The sequence below is a fragment of the Anser cygnoides genome, chromosome 5, assembly GCF_040182565.1.
Source record: "Anser cygnoides isolate HZ-2024a breed goose chromosome 5, Taihu_goose_T2T_genome, whole genome shotgun sequence".
Classification (NCBI taxonomy): domain Eukaryota; kingdom Metazoa; phylum Chordata; class Aves; order Anseriformes; family Anatidae; genus Anser; species Anser cygnoides.
In genome coordinates, this window is record NC_089877.1 from 27,641,926 (window position 1) to 27,665,722 (window position 23,797).

The following is a 23,797-nucleotide window of genomic DNA, read 5'->3' on the forward strand; positions in this document are numbered from 1 at the left end:
GAGAGTTTCTTCTCCCTTTTGCAGTACTTTATGCCTTACCTATGATTTAATGGTGATCTCTTTCAGGTCAGAAGTGATCTTGAATACATTGACCAAGAAGGATTGCTGATGAAAGCTTTGAAGAAACTTATGGTCTCCAAAAAGCTTCATTTCAATGAAACAGGATGCTTTGATGAAATTTTAGTTCATTGACAGCACTTTGAAATGCTTATATAAAAAACTAAGTCTCCGGTCTCAGAAAGCATTTGAGGGAGCAACCAGACAGTTTTAGTCTTAGTGTCACCTGAGATATTTTAATGAAATTAACTAGGACATCAGCTGATATGCTTAGATTTGGAATAATTCTAAATACTTTCTGATAAGAAAGCCTCAAGTTTTTGGAATATTTTGTAGTTCAAAAGCGATCATTGGATGTTCTTCTGGGTTTCATTTAATCCCTGGATGGACTTGTTCCCCTCCATTTACTAGAAATACATACAGACCAAAATAAGCAAGGCATGTGCTATGATTACCATGTTAATCCAAGGGTTTTATTTTTATCCTGGTTTTGCTCTCTTTTTCTTAGATATACACATTGCCTCAGCTTAGACAAGTAAACATTTCAGTGAGAGGGCCTTTCTTTTATTAATATATGGTATATATTATGTGTACCATTTGTGATGGATATTACAATGCCATACATATATACTCCCTGCTCAAAGAGAATAAAATATAACAAAAGAAAGCGTTATGTCATTTGCCCTCTTCTCTCTATTTAGTTAAAATATTAATTGTTTGTACTGCTGGAATTCCTAGGGACTCTTGATCCTAGCCTCTGGGTCAGTTGTGTTATGCACTAAACAAACATACAATAAGAAGACAATCTCTGCTTCAGAATTTAGGGCTGGGGGCAAGTGCAGGGAAAGCCAGTTTAAATGGGGATTTACTGAACAATAAGAACAATAAGACAAATTAATCTGTTCTTATACCATTGTGTATTTTAGCTGTTTCACATTTGCAATTTAAATTCAGTTGCTAAATACTTCATGTTATTACAAAAAGCTTGATGCTACAAAGCCAAATTTATTCAAAGGTATTTGAGTTATTTTTGGCCACTTTCCCTGTGAAACTTGCATCTAATTCTCATAGCATTTTTAAAATATAAGTTATCACTATGTCTCTGCTAAGTTCCTCATCAGAACAAATAATCTCTCTTTATTAGACATGCGTTGAGATCACAGTGAAGGATATGCATCATAGAGATGATACATTTTCCAGGTAATTTACAAAAGTCTTACATGCTGTATAAACCCCCTGATTCTCCTTTACCTTACATGTAAACAAGGTTGGATGCTTCTGCATGTATGCAATTGTTCAGGGTAAATAGTGCCCAGAACGTGTCTTTGAGAGAAATTAATATTTGTAGCATCTCTTCCAATCTGAGCAGCCTTGGTCCATGCTGGAACACTTTATTTTTACTATCTGACATTTTGACTTTGATATTTCTAGTACCCCTCGATAATGCTCAATACTTAGGGTCCTTTATACAGATGCTGCCTGTTCCACGTAATGCAACATAATTCAGGGTCCCAGTGATCTCCTGATAGGCTAGACATGGTGAGGCACTTTGAAGATTTATTTATATAGTCTGGATTGAATGTAAATACTATCTGTTATTGAAGACAGTTTTAAGAAACAGTTATATCCCTGGAAGTGTACAGAGGAAATGGCAGTGACCTCCAACACAAACACCGGCAATACAGAGTAGGAAAAGAGCATAAATGGCAAGATAATTGTAATTCACAAACAAAATAACACTAGAAACATGGCTCTGAGATGGCAAAGGGTGGTGACGGGACTTTTGTTATTTGATTCCCTCTGTTTGGGTTAACACAATTGCACTTTCTTTCAGAGTAGCCAGAACAGTTGGGAAGGAATGAAAGAATTGGTTAGCCATTCTTGTTGAAGAAAGAGGTGACAACACATTTATAACTGACTGAAAAATATGCTGTGTTGATAAAGAGCTTTTCCTGCACGTTTGATATTTCTTCCTCCTGAAAAAGATTTACCAATGACACTTTGAATGGAAATGTTCTGTTTGCTAAGCTGAATGAAGTCATAAATAAATCTTTATGACTGTTCAGAAATTTAGTGGAAGAGATGTAGAGATGGTGGTGTAAAACCAGGGATTATTTTATTTTTCTGATTCCATTTGTTATGTCAGATTTGTAAAGATATAATACTTGGAAAAGGATTCAGGTTTCTAAATAAAAGTAGTTTTAATTTTAGTCACAGAGGATTTTGTTTGCTGAGAAAGATAAAGTGTATTGTGGATCTAAAATATTTCTGAGGAAAGCTTAGAAAAATAATAAAATGCTGGAATGCTTAAAATAAATCCTACTTTAATAAAATAATTTCCACCCTAATTAAGTTAGTAAAAAAAAAAAAAAAAAAGGAAGGAAATAAACCATCCACTCTGTCTCGGTGATGCAGCTACCGAATTTAACCTCTGTATGCATGCAATTACATCACTGTGAATCCATAACGTGAGACCTCAGTGCGTTCCAGGGGCAGAAGAGCACTGGGTTCATATTCGGGTGTTGTCCGTATATGGCTGGAAAGCCCAGACGGCGTCTGCACGGGTGTAGCTCGGCCGTCAGCACATAACTGGGATGGGACAGAGCCACGACAGCTTGCTCTGCCAGCAGCCTTCCTCCGGGAATGTCAGGAATGCCCTCAGCGTTTATTCAGCAGGAAGCTATTGGTTAAAGGCACACAGCAGCAATTGGATGTGTTTCTTTAATTAAGAAACTTGGGTCGCTTTGAAACAGAGAGATACGTTTCTTACTTATGTGGGTAGATAATCATGTGTTTTCAGTGATATTAAATCATCTAAAAAAGAGATCTGCTTTTGAATATTTTTATTGCTTGCTACTTATATACAAAATAATGTTGTCGTCTACCCCCACTGCAGTGGATATATATTTCTGAAATAATTTTAATATATTTGAATCTAGCAATAGTCATGATGAATAATTACTTCTGAGAGTCATTGTGGGGAATGTCAAATCAGAATGATAAGAAATGACTAGTTTAAGGACCAATTTTTTACAGGCTTGCCATTAAAAATCAAGAGAATAAACAACCTACTATGTACAGAGTACTGTACAGTCAAAAGTAAGGAAGAATTACAGATTTGCTTTTGAGAACAATTCAAGATGCATTCAGAATGTGAATGTGATTTGACAGATAGTGAAAAAAAAAGAAGGAAAAAAAATAATTTTTTTTAACTTTGTTTGGCTTTTTTTTAACTTTGTTTTTGGCTACGTTTTCTGATGGGTTTCATCTTTTCTGAATTGGCATTATCCACAGACAGATTTTATGAATTAAGAACATATTCAAAATTTGTGGTTAGTAAGACTTATATACAGTACCTCTTCCTCATCTCATTATGTGGCATGTACGTCTTGCATATCACTTCTTGTCATGATTGGAGACTTACATTCAATCTGCATGGTTTCTGCTGTCTCATAAATTGTCTTCCAAGCCTGAAAAGACAAGAATCTGCATTAAAAACATAGCACTACACCATCATCTCTGCATGCATGCATCTTTAATTATGCATTTAGCAACTGGAATGCTTGTATAGGACAGCAGAGCAGAGCTGTGTTCTCTGAAGTGGGTACCTACTGCAACTGCCTGTTGTAGACGATGTTTTTGCTTTACTCTGCAACTCTGTGTTTTATATCACAGTATGGGGTACTACAAAAAAGGGTCCACAAATGTCTTGTGAAGACTCATATGTAGTAAATCTTGTATGTAAAACAGTATGACTTAACTAGAATGGTTTGCTTGGAATAGCTGTTTTCTAAGAAAGGTATTAGCTCGTGAAGAAACTGGCAGTACAACTGCTCTCACAGAAATTCCGTGCACCTTTCCATAAGTTTACTTCATACATAGCATGCATCTATCCGAGCACATTTCTTTGTGTGCACATTTCTGTGTATGCAGAGTATAGCTGAAAGGAGATAGATTGCATTTTAGAGGTTTTTACTTTACCATGGAAACAGTATGTAGTATTCTTTGTCTATACAAATTGTGACCTGAGATCTAACCTAGGATTAAAACTTCAATGCATATCCAGATACCTAAATAACAGCTTTGTTTTAATTAGTCTGGTACACTGCCAGTTCCTCATAATTTGACTGAAAGCCAGATATTTTATAGATTAGCCAAAAGGTGTTTATATGCCCAAATATAAATAAAAAATCTGTTTGGGGAACCATATTTGGAAATGGATTTTGGTCAGTAGCACATTACAATACAATATACATAAATAGATACAATTCATTGTATTGACTATAAAGATTATTTTGCTTTTGCAGAAGAGATCTGTTTTAGCACCTTGTTCCAATTTCTGTATGACCAGTGGTTTGAAGAAACTGCTTCTTACTCCTGGGATGAAAGTATGTATTGCATATCTCACCTTCTCCAGAATTCTCTTACCAAAAACTTCTAATTACATGAGGTTTCCTCTGAGACAGTAGGACAGCAGGCCATGAATGACTGAAATCTCACTAACTGAAGCACTGAAATAAACAAATGATCCTTTATTTTAATTTAGTTTGACAGACCATCAAGATGGACTAGGGAACTGGTATTTCTATTTACTTAATTAAGAGAATAGAAGCCAGGATACATCATCTTTGCCTTTTATCTTTTCATTGGTAGAGATTCATGTAGTTCATAATTTGTTAATGGAATGGTGAAGAGTTAACACACCATCCTTTCACAGTAGAATAGCCTCACGTGTTTTCCATTTTCTGGTTTGGAAACTCACAGAAAGATGACCACTGGCATGTTATTAAAAAGACTGATATATCTTTGAAGTGGAGTGCAGCCTCTGTCATCATCTTTTACCAACTAACAGTACAAATCCTGATTAGACACTTGTCATGACTTTTTTTTTCCTTTTTTTTTTTTTTTTTAAATGTGCTTCACTATTTGTGTAGGAAAATAGAATTCAAGGTAATGATTTAAAAAGATAAAACACCAAATGCTATTTTGCAAGAACTCTATGGTAGCTCTAATGGAACATGTTAAGTCTACAGGAAACAAAAGTAATTTAGTAATAAATTGTGTCATCACTACCTCTGTTCTCTCTTGATAAATATTTGAAGGATATTGCAAAGTTCAATACATATTCTTATTGAATGAAGTGAAACAGGCACAAGAATTGCTGCTTCATTTTGTATTTTCTTGTGATAGCAAGTTATGAGGTAATATACTGCTATTGCAAACCTAACCATCTGCTTACACTTTGGAAACAGAAAGAGAGGTCTATTTCTTTTGTGTGTGTCTGTCTGCACTGACATGAATGTGTATCAAGCAACTTATTCATTTATTCTTTTTCTCAATCTGCTGCTCCTGGCTACTGATCAATGCAAGGTACTGATTCTGTATATTGGTAGGGAGTGTAATCTGCTTTGTTATAAACACAGACATTGATAAACAAAGGAAAAGACAGAACACCGTTGCATCCACCCATGTGCTAACTGTGTGATTGCACAAGATCCCAGGGTTTCTGTTGGGCTGCTTTGGCTACAAGCCCCTCCAGCTTGCACCCTCCCAAAATGCTGGCCCAGGTGTATTGACAATACAGCAAAGAGGAGATAACAGATCCCAGCAGCTCCAGAAGTGCAGCTTTGGATTGTTTAATATTCTTATAATTGAGACAGGAAACAAGCATCAGTACAGGAACCTCTGGAAGTCATCTAGACCATATTACTGCTCAGAGCAGACCCATTGCACAGTTCTTTTTGACAGCAAGTTATCCTTTAAACTAGGCTGAAAGACCACTTCCACATCAGACCTGTTCTGCAGAGTATGAAAGGGTAAATTCTCTTCACCATAATCAAAGGATCCAGAGAACACAAGAACACTACTGAAGTGTTATAATATTAATGACAAGTATAACAACTGAGAAATTGCTTTTGAACTATGATATAATAAGTAGGTAAAAATACTTAGCTTATGTCTGGGATCAGTACCCAAGCCAACAGTAAAAATGTAGAAGCTAGGACTGGTTGTTAAAAGGCAAAACAGCAGACAAACAGTATAACACCTGACTCCTTGTGTACCAGATGAAGCACAAGTCGTGACAACTTTATTAAAACAAGGGATACCTCAGATACATAAAAATAGCTGTCCGTTCTACAATAGGGATTGTTTTTATACCAGCTGACAGAAATAAAATAATAATTTGAGTAAGACAGTAACATTTTTCATTGTTTAGGAATGTTTGGGATACACTAGTAATGGGAGAACTCCAGATGATTTTAGACAGCAGCAGCAGTTTATTATAGGCCTTTTATAGATTCGGCTGCTTTTTTTTTTCATGTAGTAAAAGACAAAAACAAAAAGGCCTGGAGCACAGATTTGTAAAATGGCCACTGCCTTTAACTGTTGTTTAGGTACAACACTATAAGGAGATAATAACAAAAAAACCACTCTTGTGAGATGTTACTCCAGAAATTTTCAGAGCTGCCCAGAGCTGAAATGTAGCCAATTTCCTTCTACCTGCTCAAAAGCTGCAAAATATGAATAAGATTGCAAGGATAAAGGGAAGCCAAGAAAGTTTTGTCTTGAATTTTCCATACATTTGTCCTTTATTTCTTGGAAATGCAGGTGATCTCACTATAAATGTATGGTAAACAGAATCTAATAAAAACATCTACATACCTCCATCTGGTTTCAATATTAAAATGGCATTTTTACAACATCCACTGACTTCTTTACTTAATGGAGTATAGTTATTATATTGAAGTAAAGAATATTAAAATGCAATTTCAGAGAATTAATAAATAGACTTTTTTTTTTTTTTTTTTAATTTGGTCAAGTATTCTGAGTAAATCTGGAATAGCTGCTGATCCCATTCATTTCTATTATTCGTTTCATGCTGAAGGCCTGAAATACATGCAGTACTCCTGTGTATAGCTGAGCTCAGAAGCAAAATTTGACATTACATGGATATCCAAAAAAGCTGGAGTCTGCTTTAGTTTAGTCTTATTCGTCTTAATTTTATTTTATGAAGAAGTATGCGCAGCAAAAAAGACCTGTTGTTCATAGTGACTGTACTGCTTAAGGCTACAGGAAGGTGGCACATTCTCTGCCTCCAAGTTTACCTCTCTTTCCGCTCATAATTTTCATCAGGGAATGATATAATATTTTAGTGGTGCCTATTTAATATATTTTTGCAGTACTTTCATCCTACTTTAAGGTTAAATATAGAGTGGGAAATACTTGCTCTCGTAAAGCAGAAATTCAGCTCTTCCAAAAGTTTGTAATATAAGAAAAAAATCTCCCTTTTGCTGCGGTTTGTTGAAGCTTGTGTTCTTTCGTGTTTTATAATAAGACATGGCATTTAAAGATGCCTTCAGTAAACATCACTAACATTTTTTTCCTCTTTAGATGCCAATGATTAATGTTTTCTATGTTTTCAAAGAATTTGTTTTATGCCACAACCACAACACAGCTTCCCACAAAAACAATTTCTAGCTAAAACCTCCATTTACTCCAGCATTTATTCAATCATCAAAAGTCATCTATTGTCTTGCAAGCAACAAAGCAAGCAAGTTCATCAATTAATGGATATATTTAGATACCTTTCTCAAAGTCTTCAACCCCTTTCTTTGGCTAGTAAGGAGAAAAGTGACTTTTAAACACGTTCCAGCAATAGAAGCTGAAAACAGTTTCTTCAGATAACATGCTGCTCCTTTTTAAAAATAGATTGGTTGCATGGGCCAGACATGCCAGGAGGTGCAGTTAGGCCACAGTCAAGGCCACACTGTGCTCTTTTTTCCTCTCTTAGAGGTCAGTGATCTTCAGGGTTCATCAAGGCAGGAATAACTCATGGATGTTTCCAGGTCAAATGTATCATCTGTCTGTGGGTGAAGACCTAGGCCTAAGTGACAAGATATTGCCAGTTACACACATCCGATATTCAAACATGGTGTCGTTTATCACTCTTAACAGGTGGTATGTTTTGGAAAAACAAAACATCATACTTATTCAATGCATCCCTGACCTTTTCAGCCAGCCTTTCTATGGAGGCCATGACAGAGAGTAAAGATGTCTTCCTCACCTGACGACACTGCTTCTGTGCCTCTTTCAGAAAGAATTTTTTCACAGCAAATTTGTTTGTGTTTGTTCCAGTAAATCTGGTAATGACAGAAATGAATCTTTCCCAGTCTAGTTTCCTAGATGCATGAGTGTAGAGAGAAGAATTTAAACACAAACCAGAGCCATTGACTATTCATCAGGGAAACATTTCATATACACAGTGAGGATTCCTTTACCAAGCTTGTACTTGAATTGTATATTCAATTTATGTTGTGCAGAGCTCACTTCCCAAATATTGTACAGCCCAATGTCCTTTCCCTGACCTTATTTTTCCTTTGGGATATAGCTAAAGAGTAAAAGCTTCTCATCTCCCATATTAGCTAACTGTTTCCTTTATGGCGGGGCTGAGAAACCCAAAGCTCATCAGATTTGACTTAATGCAAACTACCACATAAATTTTTTGGATATTTAAATTAGATTCTATGAAGAAGTAGGAAAATGCATGGCCTGCTAACAGTGTTTGAAAGGTTTTCTTAGTCCTCAGGAAGAATAAGTTCTTCACACATGTTCTATTGCAAATCATAAAAAGAATGTGAAAACAAGTAAAGCCAGGATGAGGCCCTGACATGCCGGGCACTAAGTCCTTATCCAGACAAAACTTCCATTGGCTTTCATGTGCTGAAGAACACATGTACAGTGCCAATTTATAATCTTAGCTGCACCAGTTCACACTCCTGATATTACTTTTCTTTCAGCTACTGCTAGAATTATTACTGATTTCAAGTAACAAGGATGCACATTTTAGGCATATGATTTCAAACTTTCAGCAATGGTACTTTAAAGTAATGAGATTTTGATCCAAAAAAAAAAAAAAAAAAAAAAGTAGAGAGCAAGAGACTTAATAGATTTTCCATTTATTTTCATCAGGCTCAGTAGTAAGTAAACTCTCAGCTCCATTCTCAAGCAAAGAGTGGCCCAGCTCACTGAGGTGATGGAAGGTGGAACCTGTTCATTTCCTTGCATACTTCCTTATGTCCAACAGTTTATTCTCTAAAAATATGACTGTGGAAAAAGATAGAGAACTTTCAATTGATTCAGGTCTCCATTGTAAATGAGGAATTTACTCCACCAGTGTAAACAAAGTCTCTGCATTATGCAATCACTTAAATCAGATTATAGCTGGAACTCTATATTTATCTTAGCCTGAATAGTCATATATTACTTCAATCTTTTAATTCAGCAGTGTTCAGATTTTGCCTTGCTTTGCAGGACTTTTTGGCTAAAAACTGCAGCAAGGACTTTGTTGAGTGCCCAGAGAGGAGGGGGCAAAAGGATTTAACATTGAAATGCAAATTATTACAACTGAAGGGATGTTCTCCAGCTAGCTTCAGTTAGTTTCTGTGATTTATATCCAAACACAAAAATGAGTAGCTGAAAATAATATGTTACAAAAAAAAAACCAGTAACTTTGTCTCTCTCATATTCTCAGTCTTTGTTGTTTTGCTTGGAGACTGGGTACATGGAATTTTATCTATAAATCTAGCTCTTGGAAATAAACTTGCTGAAATCACAATCAGAGTCAAATATTTATGCAATGACTTTTGTGAGAAGTTCAGTAAATATGTTGTCATCAGCTAGATTCTCAAGAAAACATCCCAGGTTCTTTTTTCTTTAACTTGGAAAAATATGATTCAGTAATGAACGAGAAAACTATGCTTGACAAAACAGCTACCTGAGCAGGTCTGCACAGCAGCACCTTTACTGCACTGCCCAGTTTTAAGAACTTCCACGATGTACTTGTATTCTTTTGACACAACCGTTGATACTTGGACACTTTTACAAACCTCCTCTGCCTTCCCTCCCCATAATGATCCTGTTTTCTCCATTTCCCCCTCTCTCGTCCTTATGCTTTGTGTCCTTTAAGACAGATTGTTTCCTGCTCTTTATCTTAATCACCGTCTTCCCCCAGCAGCAAAAATTCAGATCCTGTATCCATACCCTTCTTTATTATCTTCTCACCTTGTTTGTACTCATGCTTTTCACTCTAACCTTCCATTCTCTACCAATTCTCACTTCTTAACACTTTTATTCACGTTACACCTATCCAATTCTCTCCTCATCCATTCTCTGCATGTGTCCTTAGCTGCTTGCTCCACGTAAGTTTTAGTTAACAGGATTATCTTCGTAGCCAGTTCTCTTTAGTTCCTGGCTGTCAGAGAGGTGAGAACCATTTCTAGATTTCTTTGTTTATGGCATTACTTTTGCAGCTACCCTGTCTGGCTTAGATGCGCTTCTCCCTCATGTTCTCTTCCATACTTCAGACCTTGCTTGTTTAGGTACTGGTATATGGTGTCAACAGACACTGTCCTGATACTGGCTGATTGATCCCTTTCAGTTCCCCAGCACTCTCTCTTTCAGGAGCCCCTCTTCTCCTACTCCTTATCTTCTAAGGTGTTTGGGTTCTCATTTTCTACTTCTATATACTGGATATCATCTGACCAGTTGCTTCCAGGGAACATGGCAAGGTAGGTAAACGTATGCATAAATAAATAAATAGCATACACCATATTTCATTACAAAGAAATGATAAGCTGCTGTTTAAGTTCTTCTCAAATGCCTTGAATTTGCCTGTATGCCAGATATAATTTAAAAGGTTATATTACAGACACAATCGCCTTACCTTGCTTCACATACTCAAGGAACCATATGCAGTTTGAAAAGTCCTGTGTCCATTTTCTACATTATCTTTAGGTCTTTAATGACAAAGGCCCTTTAGGTTGCCAATTCCTTTGCCTTCAAGCCCTGACCAGAAAGGCCTCAAGAGCCAGACATATCTCTGCTCCCACAGTAGGAGGTGCATCACACCTGGGATTTGGAAATCTCTTTTTTGTACAGCAGAGAGGTTATAAACAAGGTGGTATTATAGAGCAACAGCATTGCCAACACAGAGAGCACACAAGAAACACTCATTAAGAAACTATGTATTGAGTGTTTTAAAGAGAAATGTATCTTTGGTACATGCTGAAATCCTCCTAGTTTTGTTTGTTATCTGAATACCAAGACAAACAACAATTGCTTTTTCATTTCCAAACACAGAGTGAAACAGAAAGGGAAAAAATAAAACTGTATTGAAAGCCACTAGTTGGCAAGTCTTACATTCGCATTGCAAGTTTTAACTTCAAGGTTAGTGAAAACCTCTGCTCATGTTCAGCTGCTGACAAAAAAAAAAAAAAAAAAAAAAGGCAAACAAGACCTCAGACTTCATAAGGAATGAGAGAGGTATAAATGTGGAAAAATATACATCTTTATTGTCAAACAGCTTCCCCTTAAATATTGTGATTAATTCTGCATATTTCATCTCAAAAACAATATGACAAGGTTACAGTAAGTGAAATAAAGGCACCAAGAGCAGATAAACTGATCTCTAAAGTTTATAGATTGCACAGATTCAGTTTGTTTTCTGTACAGGCGGACAGAAGCTGGTATCTTGACCAGAACTTCTCCTAAACTCAGTTTGGACAGTAAAGTATCCACACAGACTATTAGTTTGGTGAAGTCAAAAAAGGCTTTATGTATTCTTTGAGAGAAAAGGTGCTCTGTGAATGTAGATTAATAAACATTGCCTACTGATAATAATTATCTTAATTATATCATTGTTCAGATTTCCAGAAATGGAAATGGCTACTGGCTTAGTGTCTAACTCTGCATATTTACAGACAACTTTTCTATGCATTCCTACAAAATAAAGCATGCCTGTTCAGAAATACAGAGGCACATTCCTTCGAATTTTTGTCTTTAACCTCTTCCTTGCTTTCAATTTAGATTACACAAATACCAAGTTCAGCAAATCTGTATAACTGAGGTGTAGGCAGCTGCATCATATTCATTCTTTTTGTGTTCCCATTGATTGTTTCAGAAACTCACTCTTTTGAGAGTCAGAAACTTTTTAATCTCCAGTCTAAAGTCATGCTTTATTCTTCATATTGTATGTCTCTTTGTTCCTCACTGATGCTTATTCTGGCTATACTTCAAGAAAACAATTTTACATCTTTATATTTGCTTCACTAGATTTGGTAAAGTGTTTGTTCCAGTCCCCTTATTTTCCTCAAAGAAGGGGGATGAGAACTGTACACATTTTTCATTTTGGATTAGGTCTCCCAGAGCTGTGTACAAAAGCATTAATACATTCTATTGAAAATGCCTCTTCTGGTACATTCTAAGATTACCTAGACATTGGACTTTTTTCCTGGAGATTTAGTCATCCTGTGATTAATTAATGCAACTATTTTTTTTTTCATCTTCTTTTATTTCCATGAACTTTATCCCAGACCACTTGATGAGACATTTCAATGCAGGCCTCAGTAGTTCAGCTCACATTTATTTATTTTTAACTAGTAGACCTTGTATGGGAAAGTTGAGGGCTGGTTACTTTCTGTTAGTCATGAGCCCCCTGTGGATTTTAGTAAGAAATTGTTTGTTGTTGCCATAAAAAACAAAATCACTGACAATATTAAATCACTAATGCCTCTCATCACTTCTTGTCTGTCAGCGGCTGAACTACTAGTTCTGCCTGTTAGCAGTTGAACAGTTGTTTTGTAACTTCAGCTATATTTTACTGATAGCAAAATAACTAATAGTTCTGCTAATCATACAGGTTTCCATCAACAGTCCCTATGAACTCAGCCTAGCCAAAGCATTGTAAAACGTCTTCAATTTTTTCTCTAACAACATATTTAAGAACTCATGTGCCAATGAGGTGTGGAATTTTATGGCTTTTTAACATGTAAAAGAAACCAATTGCAGATTCTCGAAAGAGTGTAAAGGAATCTCTTAAGATTTTATTCATTTGGAATATAAAGATAATGATCTTATTTGGCCTATGTTAGTTTCCATAAAGAATGAAAAATAGTTTACAACACTTCACAGAACTCTCCAGTCTGCAGAGATTTAGAGTGCCATTTCATTCAATGTCTTTATAGACACAAATGATATAATTAAGAAAAATAATAAATCTGATGAATCCTAGGGCTAGCATCAGATGAATCTGTTGCACTTTGGACTTCAAGTCAGAACAACAAAGACATTAGCACAGCTGTAAAATGTCACTTAACTAGTAGGCCCACGGATTCCATTCTAGCTGAGTCAATAAATAGGTAATGTTTGGATGTTTAACCACAAGTTGAGAAGTTGTGTATGACAAACAAAACCAATTGCATAAGAAAAGAAAAATTCTACATTACAGGAGTTGGTATAAAAGTACATTCAGTGTTTTCTTATTCCCCAGTGAAAGGGTAACTAGCTTTCTAACAGGGAAGGTTGAGTCATCCTGTTCTAAGTGAACTAAACTTTGTTTTGGAGAAATATGTCTCATAATTGTTTGTCTTTTCATTTTTTCATATCATGGACTTTCCATTTGGATTGGCACTAGAGCTGGCGGTTCTGTGATAGGGAATAAACTTATAGCACTTGCAAGTTGAGCAAAGGATATAAAATAAACAACTTTATGCCACATTTCTGATCTTACTACTACACCAAGTTCAAAAGATGATCAAATGATGCATGCATGCAGAGTATTATTGGAAAGTACAACTTTTGAGGTTCATATCTAAAAATAATTTTAAAAATATTAAATAGTAAATTTATGTTTTAAGAATTTATCAGATTTAGAAGTGCATTCCATATTTTATGAAATTAAAATTACTGTATGCAGGATAGAAAGGTACAAAGATCAAATAAAAGAGGTAGCATGATAACCGAGAAAAAGGTCTAATGTAACTATAACCTGTTAGCAGTAGCATGAGCCTGAACTTTGGTTTCCAGCTTCATAGGTTCATCTAATTTCCAGTAATTGACATTAAAAAACTTACCTAATCAAAGCAAATTGCACAGTAACCAATATTTTCTAAGACATCTCTAAGAATAACTGATTTTCAGTTTCAATCAATACTGATAAAAACATCCTTATAGTTCGGTACATTGTAATTGTGTTTAACGTTTCCAAATGAGCAGCCTACAAAAAAATTAAAAAAAAAAAAAAACACTTTTAGAAGAAAGCAACAATTGCAAGATACTGACTTATTTCTTGAGAGGCCTTATTATTTTCCCAAGTATTAGAACTTTTTTTCCTCTACTTGCCCACAGCAATATTAATGAGAAAATTGCCATTACCAGTTCTTTAGTTAGGTTCAAACCAAGAACTGAGAAAGAACACTGTTGAAAAAGAGACTAAAATATGATGCTAGAATTACTAGTGTTTTGAATGTTTGGAATTCCCATCTAGAATTTTTAAAATACAAATAAAAAACAATAAAAAATGCTCTCTTCCTGAACAAAAATAATAATTTTAGTTTGGCCTTAAAAAAACATATTTCTGTTCCACAGTGAATAACAAGGATGAAACCCATGCTGGAGAAATACACAGCTGAAATAAGGTGCCAGTGGGCAGAGACTGATTCCCTCCCAGCAAATAATTTAATTTGGGACTTAAGCATACCCTCCTTTAGAATGCACATTGAGGCACTTTACTCAGTTGCGTCCAGATGTGTTCCCTCAAACCAACACTGGTAGGAGGCACATTTTCATTGTTATTGCCACATGCCCTTCCTGCTATATGCAAAAGGGATTTCTGATTTTTTGAGGGGGCATGTTTCACCAGCACCACATTCAGTTTAAACCAAAATAATGATTTCAAATTGGAAAGTTAGCTTGTCTTGGATTAAAAAATGCAGAACCTGACATATATTTTTAATACACTATGTTGAAAAGTCTCTAAGCATTTTTGTAATGTTTAATTGCCACTATTTCTAATGTGCATTTTTCCTTTGTGGAGGGAGAATTCCTAGTATTTTGGTTCAAAATACTTTGAGGATGATAAAAATTATAAAGAACAGTTGTGTGAAACACTCAAGACCTTTGAGGTCTAACATAGCTTTTTCAAAGATAATTTCCTATCTGCCTTTTTTTTTTTTTTTTTTTTTAATGATTTACTATAAACTGCATCAAACTCTTTCTGGCATTCACACATGATATAACAGAAATACACGCCCTCCTGCCTTTCACTGTCTATAATCAAATACTTGAGGACCAGGCATGTGAAATGACCAATGTGAAATTCAGCACGTAAGGAAAAGGAAAGAAACCTCTTCCAAGTAGGTTTCTAACCTTTTATTTCTTTACGTGGCTGATCTTTAAAGCAAGCACTTCAAAAATTTACAAAGTATAACTCCCTGAGCAAAGAGCAAGCGTACACCAAATAGAACATAGTGAATCTTATCACCAGCTCCGTGTTTTAGGTTTATTCTGCCCACCAGCCTGTATGTGGAACATCAGGCATCGAGGTAGTTTCCACAGTAGGCTTTGAGAGTAAATCCAGTGACATCAAAGATACAACACATTTTATAACTGAAATAAACAAATTCATTCTAAGGCAAAAATATATTTAGCGTTTGTGCAAATGTCATACTATCAGCCATTGTTTCAGGAGAGTGTTTGGGGGGTCCAAGCGATGCTTTGGCAAAGTCCTTGCACAGAGGGCTGGCTGCCAAGAGCAGCTGTGCAGTGACAAGTCTGGAATGTCCTCTGAGTAAGGCTGGCTGCAAAGCTCTAAGGACTGCGAGAGTGGGAGGGTCTTGAATAGCTTGAGAAATATGAAAGCCTCATTCAGTGATTAAAAAAAATCATTAAAATTTAGTCATGCACCAAGGAAATATGAAAATAGCTTTGTAACAATGTTGCTGTTTATTCACCCTAGAAAAACAAACTTTGTGCATGTTCAGTACACTTACGCTAAGGTTCAATTTTTCCAAAGGGCAGCACTGCGAGTCTATGTTTCAAACAGCATGTCAAAATCCAGTAGGTTAAGGATTCTGATCTTTCCATAACAAACTCATTTCATATTCCTCCACAGTACAACAAAGTATTCCAGCTTCCTCCCTGCAATGAGAGTTTTCCATATGTTTCAGAGTGCTGCTATGCTGCATGGACTCCAAATTCTGCTCTCCAGGCTCAATACAAGGAGGCACTGGTTGATTAGTGAGGTTAATCACTCTAACACGGGTATAGATCTACTTCTCGGGTATCTAAAAACAACTTCTGTCCTTATGTTCTGGTTTGCTATTTTGAAATCTAGTAAAAGAGCATGCACTCCAGCCAAAAGTTTCCTTCAGAAGGAGAACTGAATCTTTATTGCAAAAGCCTCTTGAAGAGGCACAGAATATATTTGCCTGGAGTCTTCCAACAACTCCTATTTTTAATTGTGTCATACACATTTTATTTAAAATAGAAAGGAAGCAACTGGGAGGTCCTGAACAGAAATTATTGACATCGACATGGAAGGAAATGATTCTTAGAACCATGAAGTTTCAGAATACCCCCAGCTGAGCTGCAAGGGAGTGGACAAAAGCTGTTGTTACAGCATATTGTGGTTTAGATACATACAGCAAATTAGTTACATCTAAGAAAATACATCCCCACTTAGCAAATGCTATGTAAAATATATATATCTCAGCATAACCATATGGCAGCTTTATTGAATTAGCAAGAAAATGCACTCACTTGATTTACCATATTCCCATGGTAGGTAATAATCTCACATGGCCTTTCACGTGCAAAGATAAATGCATCACGGGGCTTTTGCTAGAGGCTACACAGAAATACAAAGATACTACACTACATAACAAAAATGCTGTTCATGAAACAGGAAAGACTCTAAGGTGTGGTACTCTTCAAACATACCAGATAAATTCAACAAAAGCACTCATTTACAAACTGAAGGATTTAGGATTTAGAGCTTCCTCCTACAGGTGTCATTGACCTGTTCTACAAAATTCAATTCTAGTAAATTAAATTGTAAGACTTTTCTCCTACATTTGATAGAACGATTTTAAATAAAATTATTCTATAAAGTTATGCTCTTTTAGAGTGCTGAAAGACTTCATGTATCATTTTAGAGCACTTGCAGTTGTATCAGCTGAAGTGCAATCCCTCGGGGACAGCTTATTCATAACCAGCCCTGATGTAGACACCTCCATCACCACACAGTGGCCACCAACCAAGGCTATCACTGCTGTATCTGCAGCATGTTTTGTCCCAACTTCAGATTGACAGTAGCAAAAAAGATATGAGATGTGGCTTCTTTCTTAGAACTGCAGTATGTTTATTTGCAGATTGCTTCCTCTTAGATGTGTTTGCACATATAAGCTTACAGAAGTGTAATGTTCATTATTTCATTGAAGAGAATCACAAAATTTCTTCTTGCCTCCCCTGCCTACGTTCAACACGCAGCTTGGAAAAAGATTACTGGGGACTGTGCTTGGAAGAAGATTATTGTGAGCTTTGTGTGTAATAACATAACCATCTGCAGGATAAAGAGTGTATAAAAGATGTAGCTTTGTTCAGTCCCATGGGAACAGCAGTTTGAGTATAAATTGACCTGAACATTGAGAAACATATCAATTAAATTATGCACTAGAAATTCATTTTACACTGCCCACTGAAGGGGATAAATGAAACTTTACCATGAAAATATATATTTTAAAAACATATTAGTGATAATTAATTACCTTGTTGACAGGATATTTAGAACAAGTCACTTCTTATAAGGAGAGAAGTCTCTTGTAAGAAGTTCAGCTACTGAACATGTCAAAAAAAAAAAAAAAAGCCTTCTGTCTATGTATTTCACACATGATCATTATCTTCCAAAGGTATTGGGAAATCAATGTGTATTAGTTTGCACCATAAGCACATCTTAAAACCTGAAATGAAAGAAAATTCCAAGTTATGTCTAATGTCACCTAATATCTAATGTCTTCCCTGTTTGTTCTTTCTAGCATCAGGGAATTGTGCAGCTTTGCAGTTCCAGAAGATCTGCACTTCTAATAGGTAAAGAAGAATGCTATGTTCCAGCCATTGATCTACCGGAGTGCTGAACACAACCCCATCAGCATTGCCAGATTTTCAGCACTGACATCTCCATGCAGGTGCTACATGTGGGAAGTATGTGGTCATAGTTTCAGCTTTGCAGAGAGAACTAATTGACTTTCACACAGGATCTTGATATTTCGAAATCTGGGTTTATTCCAGTTTGGAACAAAAGCCAAACATTTCATAATTGTCTGTGAAAGGCAATAAAGCTTCAGCGTGGGAGCAGGTCATCTCCTAGGCTTCCCCAGAGCATTGGTCCTGTGAGCACTGAGATCTCCTGAGCCAGGCTAGGGGGGTTGCCCTGGAAGGCTTTTCCTCACTGACCTGCTCGAGAGCAGCAGCACCCTTAACTGCTGGAGTCCCAGCTCCTGAGCAGTTCCCAGGATGCCGGGCATCTAGGAAAATCCCAGTGTCACTGCAAAACATACCAATTTGTCTGAACTGGCAAATTCCTACCAGAAAATGTTTTGTCAAAAATTTTCTAGTCTGTTCCATTGGTAATTCAAGGCTTGTGTTTACTGTAAAAGAGATTACTGTGCTGTCTAGCATGCTCCAGGGTAGCAGTAATAGTGCTGTCATTTGGGTATTAAAAAGGGGTGGTGGCGAGGGAGAATATTAGGAGATTGCCTGATACCTCTCCTCCCCAACCTCAAAGCATATAAAATACCAGGTGAAATTCCTCTTGCTTTAGAATCCCTTCCCATACCTCAATTGAAGGTTAAAACTGCCTATGACATCTTTAACACTGGCACAAGATTCTAACAAGAAGCAGCATCAGAAACTGTACCAGTCCAAGGCAGGAGCAGTAACGAGAATGGCCTGGGCCAGAGCAGACAGCCAGCAGCCTGAAGCCTGGTATTGCTGAGTGGTTTCTGCAACACAGGACAGAAGTTCCTCTCTACTGGTAGCAACGAAAAACCGTTTCAGTGTGTCAAAAAGAATTAAAAACAACTTCTGCGAAACTGGTTCTCATATTTTTACAAACTTCTAATGTCACTTCATCTTAATTGATATTTAGGAGTGATGGTTATGAACACTTGAATGAGTGTTTTCTCCTGACAGAGTACAAAAGGCCAGATTTGGCCTTCAAAACCGTGCAGTTCCTTCCACGTTCCTTTTAACCTTTTGTTTTGTTGCTGCTGATACATTGTCAAGAGAGAACAATAGAGCATGGAGAGCACGGATCTATGGGATACACAGAAAATTCCTCACAGACTGCTTAATGGAATCCTTTGCTTTTTTGTTTTCTGTTAAAAAGTGAAAAATAGTAAGATGAAACTTTTAAAAATAGAGGATTAGGTTTTCAATCAAATAAATGTGGCAGAGAAAAGTGTCTGCGTCTCTTGAAATCTTTTGTCTTCTTCCAGGAATACTGTTTTTATTTTTAGTTTGGGGACCTTGGGAACCTTTCTTTCTTTCTTTCTTTCTTTCTTTCTTTCTTTCTTTCTTTCTTTCTTTCTTTCTTTCTTTCTTTCTTTCTTTCATTCTTTCTTTCTTCCTTTCTTTCTTTCTTCCTTTTTCTTTCTTTCTTTCTTCCTTTTTCATTCTTTCTTTCTTTCTTTTTTCCTTTCTTTCTTTCTTTCTTCCTTTCTTTCTTTCTTTCTTTCTTTCTTTCTTTCTTTCTTTCTTTCTTTCTTTCTTTTTCTTTCTTTCTCTCTTTCTTTTTCTTTCTTTCTTTCTTTCTTTCTTTCTTTCTTTCTTTCTTTCTTTTTCTTTCTTTCTTTCTCTTTCTTTTTTTTCCTTCACAATAGTCACATATTTTAATAATGATAAAAAAAAGATCAGCTTTTTTTTTTTTGGTATAGCCCTTATCCAAGCTAATATAAAGTGTTTGTAATATTTTGTAATATATAAATTATATAAGATGTATATTGAGAGCAAAACAGCCATTCACAACTCAGGGAGCACGAGAAGACACTACATCAAAGGCACAGTCCTTCTCAGTGCAGGATGGTGCAGGACCTGCTCTCCTGAACCGCACACTGCACTGATTTGTTGTCTACCTTGGTTAGTTACAGAATCAGCCCTTGCTGAGAGTTATGTATATGGTCACCATGACTTCTCTGTGTGGGACATGGCCAGAAAGTTGCAAGATACAGGGATGGATTAACAAAAATAATGTCCCATAGACGTGTAATTGCTTATATATGCTTGATAGGAACTTGGTTGGCCATGATCAGAACTCAGGGTTCCTCACACCTCTGTACGTATTTGGCCCCTAGGACACACTTGTCTTTTTCTAAATGCAGCATTCAGGGCAAACAACAACGACAACAGCACTCCACCTGAAAAAACAGGCTGAGAACAGAATAGCCAGAGCTGTTTGCCAGAGTAACATCAAAAGACAGCCAGAGCAAACTGGAGTTTTCAAGGACCTAAATTTGATAGGGCTGCACTACTGAAGTTGAACCAAAACCAAAGTTTTATTTGTTTAGACACTCAGGTCATAAACAAACACTTATTACACACATGAGAGGGACAATGAGAACATCGCTAGCAATAATTCAGCTCCTCTTCTATGTCTCATAGACCTAGACTCTACCTCTTAAAGCACTGCAGTCTCTGTGCAGGTGGAGGAGGTGATGATGGTGTGAGTCTGGGCATTGGTGGAGGGAAAGGAAATCCCACTCTGCAGTTCACCCAACCTGGAAGTTTTGCTGCAGTACAAAGCCTACTGCTTGCTGCAGCTTTCATAGCCAGGCATTCTTTAGATTCATTATGAGATTCTAGGTCCTTTATGCGTTCACCTTGCTGTTTTTCATTAACTTTTCCTGTCAGCTGCTTGAAGTGATCTGTAACCTCAAAAGTCACCACAGGACTAGAGGATGTCTCTAAAAAATGATCTTTACAGACAAACACTCTACACTATAGAAGTTTACAGTGAAATCCTGTTAAAAATACTGAAGAGGTTTTGTGAAATGCATTTTGTACCCCAGTAAAGACCTGATGAAGCTGAAAGCCAAGCAAGGTTCCTTACACCAATGGAATAACTGTGGGTTCCTACTCATGGAGACTTCAGGGAACTCCAGACAGCAGAGATGAAGGAGCTCAGGGATGACAGAAGTGAGTAAAAGCAGTCCTACTTATTAGACCAGTGATGTTTCACTGTGAATCACATTACTTAGACAAGATATTTTCTTCCACTCAAGGCAATAGAAGTGCAAATATATTTTCTCTGTGCCCTGAGATCATCTGAGCTGAAATATGATAGATATAACTCCTAACAGAAGCTAGCTAAAAAAGCCTATACCTACAGAGTGCTGACTTACTGTATTGTTTTCCCAGAAGAGGAATGGTGTCAAAGGAGAAATATGGTAGAAAGTGTGCTAAGTATATTGTCTAAGTGCTGCTAAAATGATGAGACACAGATCGTCTCCTTTGGCCCATCCGGTTTAATGTCAGTGACAATAAAAATGAAATAAAGATGATGTCAGGCTAACGTTAGAGTGAGTTTGTTCACAGAGTTGTGATAACATGCACAGGGAATCCAGAGCAACAGTGAGTCATTCTGCTGAAAGAAAGCAATGATGAGAGAACTGAACACAGGGAAATATTCTATATATTTTCTTAGCAATGTAGAATGGGAGGAAAAAGCCACCCCACGGGATAAACCAATGAAGACTTTAAAATTGAAAAGTAAGAAATGTTTATTTACTGCAACTTGTCAAGATGAATTCCAATATGGCATATCCTCCCCTCTAGACCACCTATACATATGAGAACAGCACTTGGATATGTAGAGGGGGGGAGAGAAAAATATAGAAAAAGATGGAATAGGGATGTAAAGTATCACATATTTAAAACGTTTTGGATTTGCTCCAAAAAAAGAGATTTTTTGCTTCATGCTCTGAGGCCCATATAAAGTAATGTAATTCTTCCCATCCTCCAGAAAACAAAAATCATTTGAGGACAGTTAGGGGAACTTACACAGATATGAAATAACTGCACTTCAGTTAAATCAGAATCTTGGTACTTAGAATATTAGTATTTTTTCAGGCTATCAAGAAAAAAAAAACAATGTTTAGAAGAATATACACTATTGATTCTGGTGAATAATGCCAACAAACAGACAAAAGTACATACACACAGTTATACGTAAGCACTGTTAGGCTTCTTTGCCAGGATGGCTGCCAACTGTGCAGATCCAATTGTTTATCAACCTGTCTAGCTTTCCTTTTTTGAACAACCTTCTCTGTCCATCTGTCCATCTCAACCCGTTTCTTATCTTCTAAAATAAAAGGATCACTGGGACCACTAGATTTTTTTTTTTTTTTTTTTTTTTTCCCTGAGGCTGCAAGGTCTCAAAAAGGTTATGCCTTGTAAATGTCAGCAAGCAGACCATGGAAATCAGGCATAGATAACTGTACCTCATGGTCCTTCATCAAGCAAGTGAATTCACAGTGACTTTGCTATGCTTATCAGATGTGCAGATTCTTGTAAGTTTGCTTATGTCCGCATTTGTTGCCATTTATAAATAAAATCTTTCCTTGAGTAAACTTGACAATAAAGTATACTTATGCTCAAAAGAGGATTTTTCAATTTTCAATAACTATTTAAAACCAAATCAAACAACAAAATTGAAGGCTCTGGGCTGACCTTACTGCAACTTTTCAGTACATAAAGGGGGCTTATAAAAAAGATGGAGAGCAATTTTTTGCTGTCAGATAATGACAAGGGCAAAGGGGAATGGTTTTAAACTAAAAGAGGGGAGATTTAGATTAGATATTAGGAAGAAATTCTTCACTCAGAGGGTAGTGAGGCACGGGAACACGTTGCCCAGGGAGGCTGTGGATGCCCCATCCCTGGAGGTGTTCAAGGTCAGGTTGGATGAGGTCTTGAGCTACCTGATCTCGTGGGTGGAATTCCTGCCCATGGAAGGGGGATTGGACCTGGATGATCTTTAAGGTCCCTTCTAACCCTAAGGATTATAAGATTCTATGAAATACTATTCTTTCAATGCTATAAATGACCAGAATTTTCATAAGGTGCCACACATTCTCCAAAAATATGACAAACCTGTTGCATACTTAATAGACATCCTTCACACTCCCTCTGAGGGATAAATCATTCTGGCTAGAATGGCTGCAGCTCCTAGATATAAAACATACAGTTGAAATACAAATACAGTAATAAATGTAGCTGTCATGAAGGCACTTTTAATTGTATATTAGACATTATTTTTTTCCAACTTAATTGTTTATGCTTCTGGATCTCATGATCAGATAAGGAAAATCAGGGTGTCAGCCAAAATGCTGAAAATAAGGGTTTCAGTGTGAGTGCACTAATTCATTAGAGTATTTTATAAGACTTTTATACTGAGATTTTTTTTTCTAATAGCTGTAAGCACTACGCAATAAAAAGAGTTATGACAGAAAGGGTTCCCTGACAGGAAATTGCACCACTAATGAAAAATTATGATAAGAGATTTCAACTAATATCATAGAAATCATATTAATGTGGCCATTTATATGAACTGATTAATACTGCAAGAGAAAATGCAGCTAGCCTTAGAATTTCTTATATGAGATGCTAATCTACTGGAAAATAAAATAAAATTAAATTAAATTAAAGGCATTCAGTAGGAATTGAAATCACTAAAGGCTTACTAGCTTACTATTTAAGCAAGTGCTCTTTTTTAAAGTCTTATTGAATTTGCAAATGCTCTATCAGAGAGTAATACCCTCTGGTGTTTTTCTTTAAAATCAAGTCAATGTTTCGCTCTCTGGAAAAGAAAAACTGAACTATCTGCTAAGAGCTGCAGAGACTAAGAGAATCT

General features: G+C 36.4%; 1 long non-coding RNA gene across 1 annotated transcript in view; it reads right to left on the minus strand.

The window, feature by feature from the left end:
• LOC125184940 (uncharacterized) overlaps positions 1-23,797 on the minus strand; it is a 248,911-nt gene that overhangs the window by 14,884 nt on the left and 210,230 nt on the right. Inside the window, exon 3 of the long non-coding RNA XR_010831763.1 lies at positions 3,414-3,527. This is a non-coding gene — a long non-coding RNA (uncharacterized lncRNA). The remainder of the gene's footprint in view (positions 1-3,413; positions 3,528-23,797) is intronic.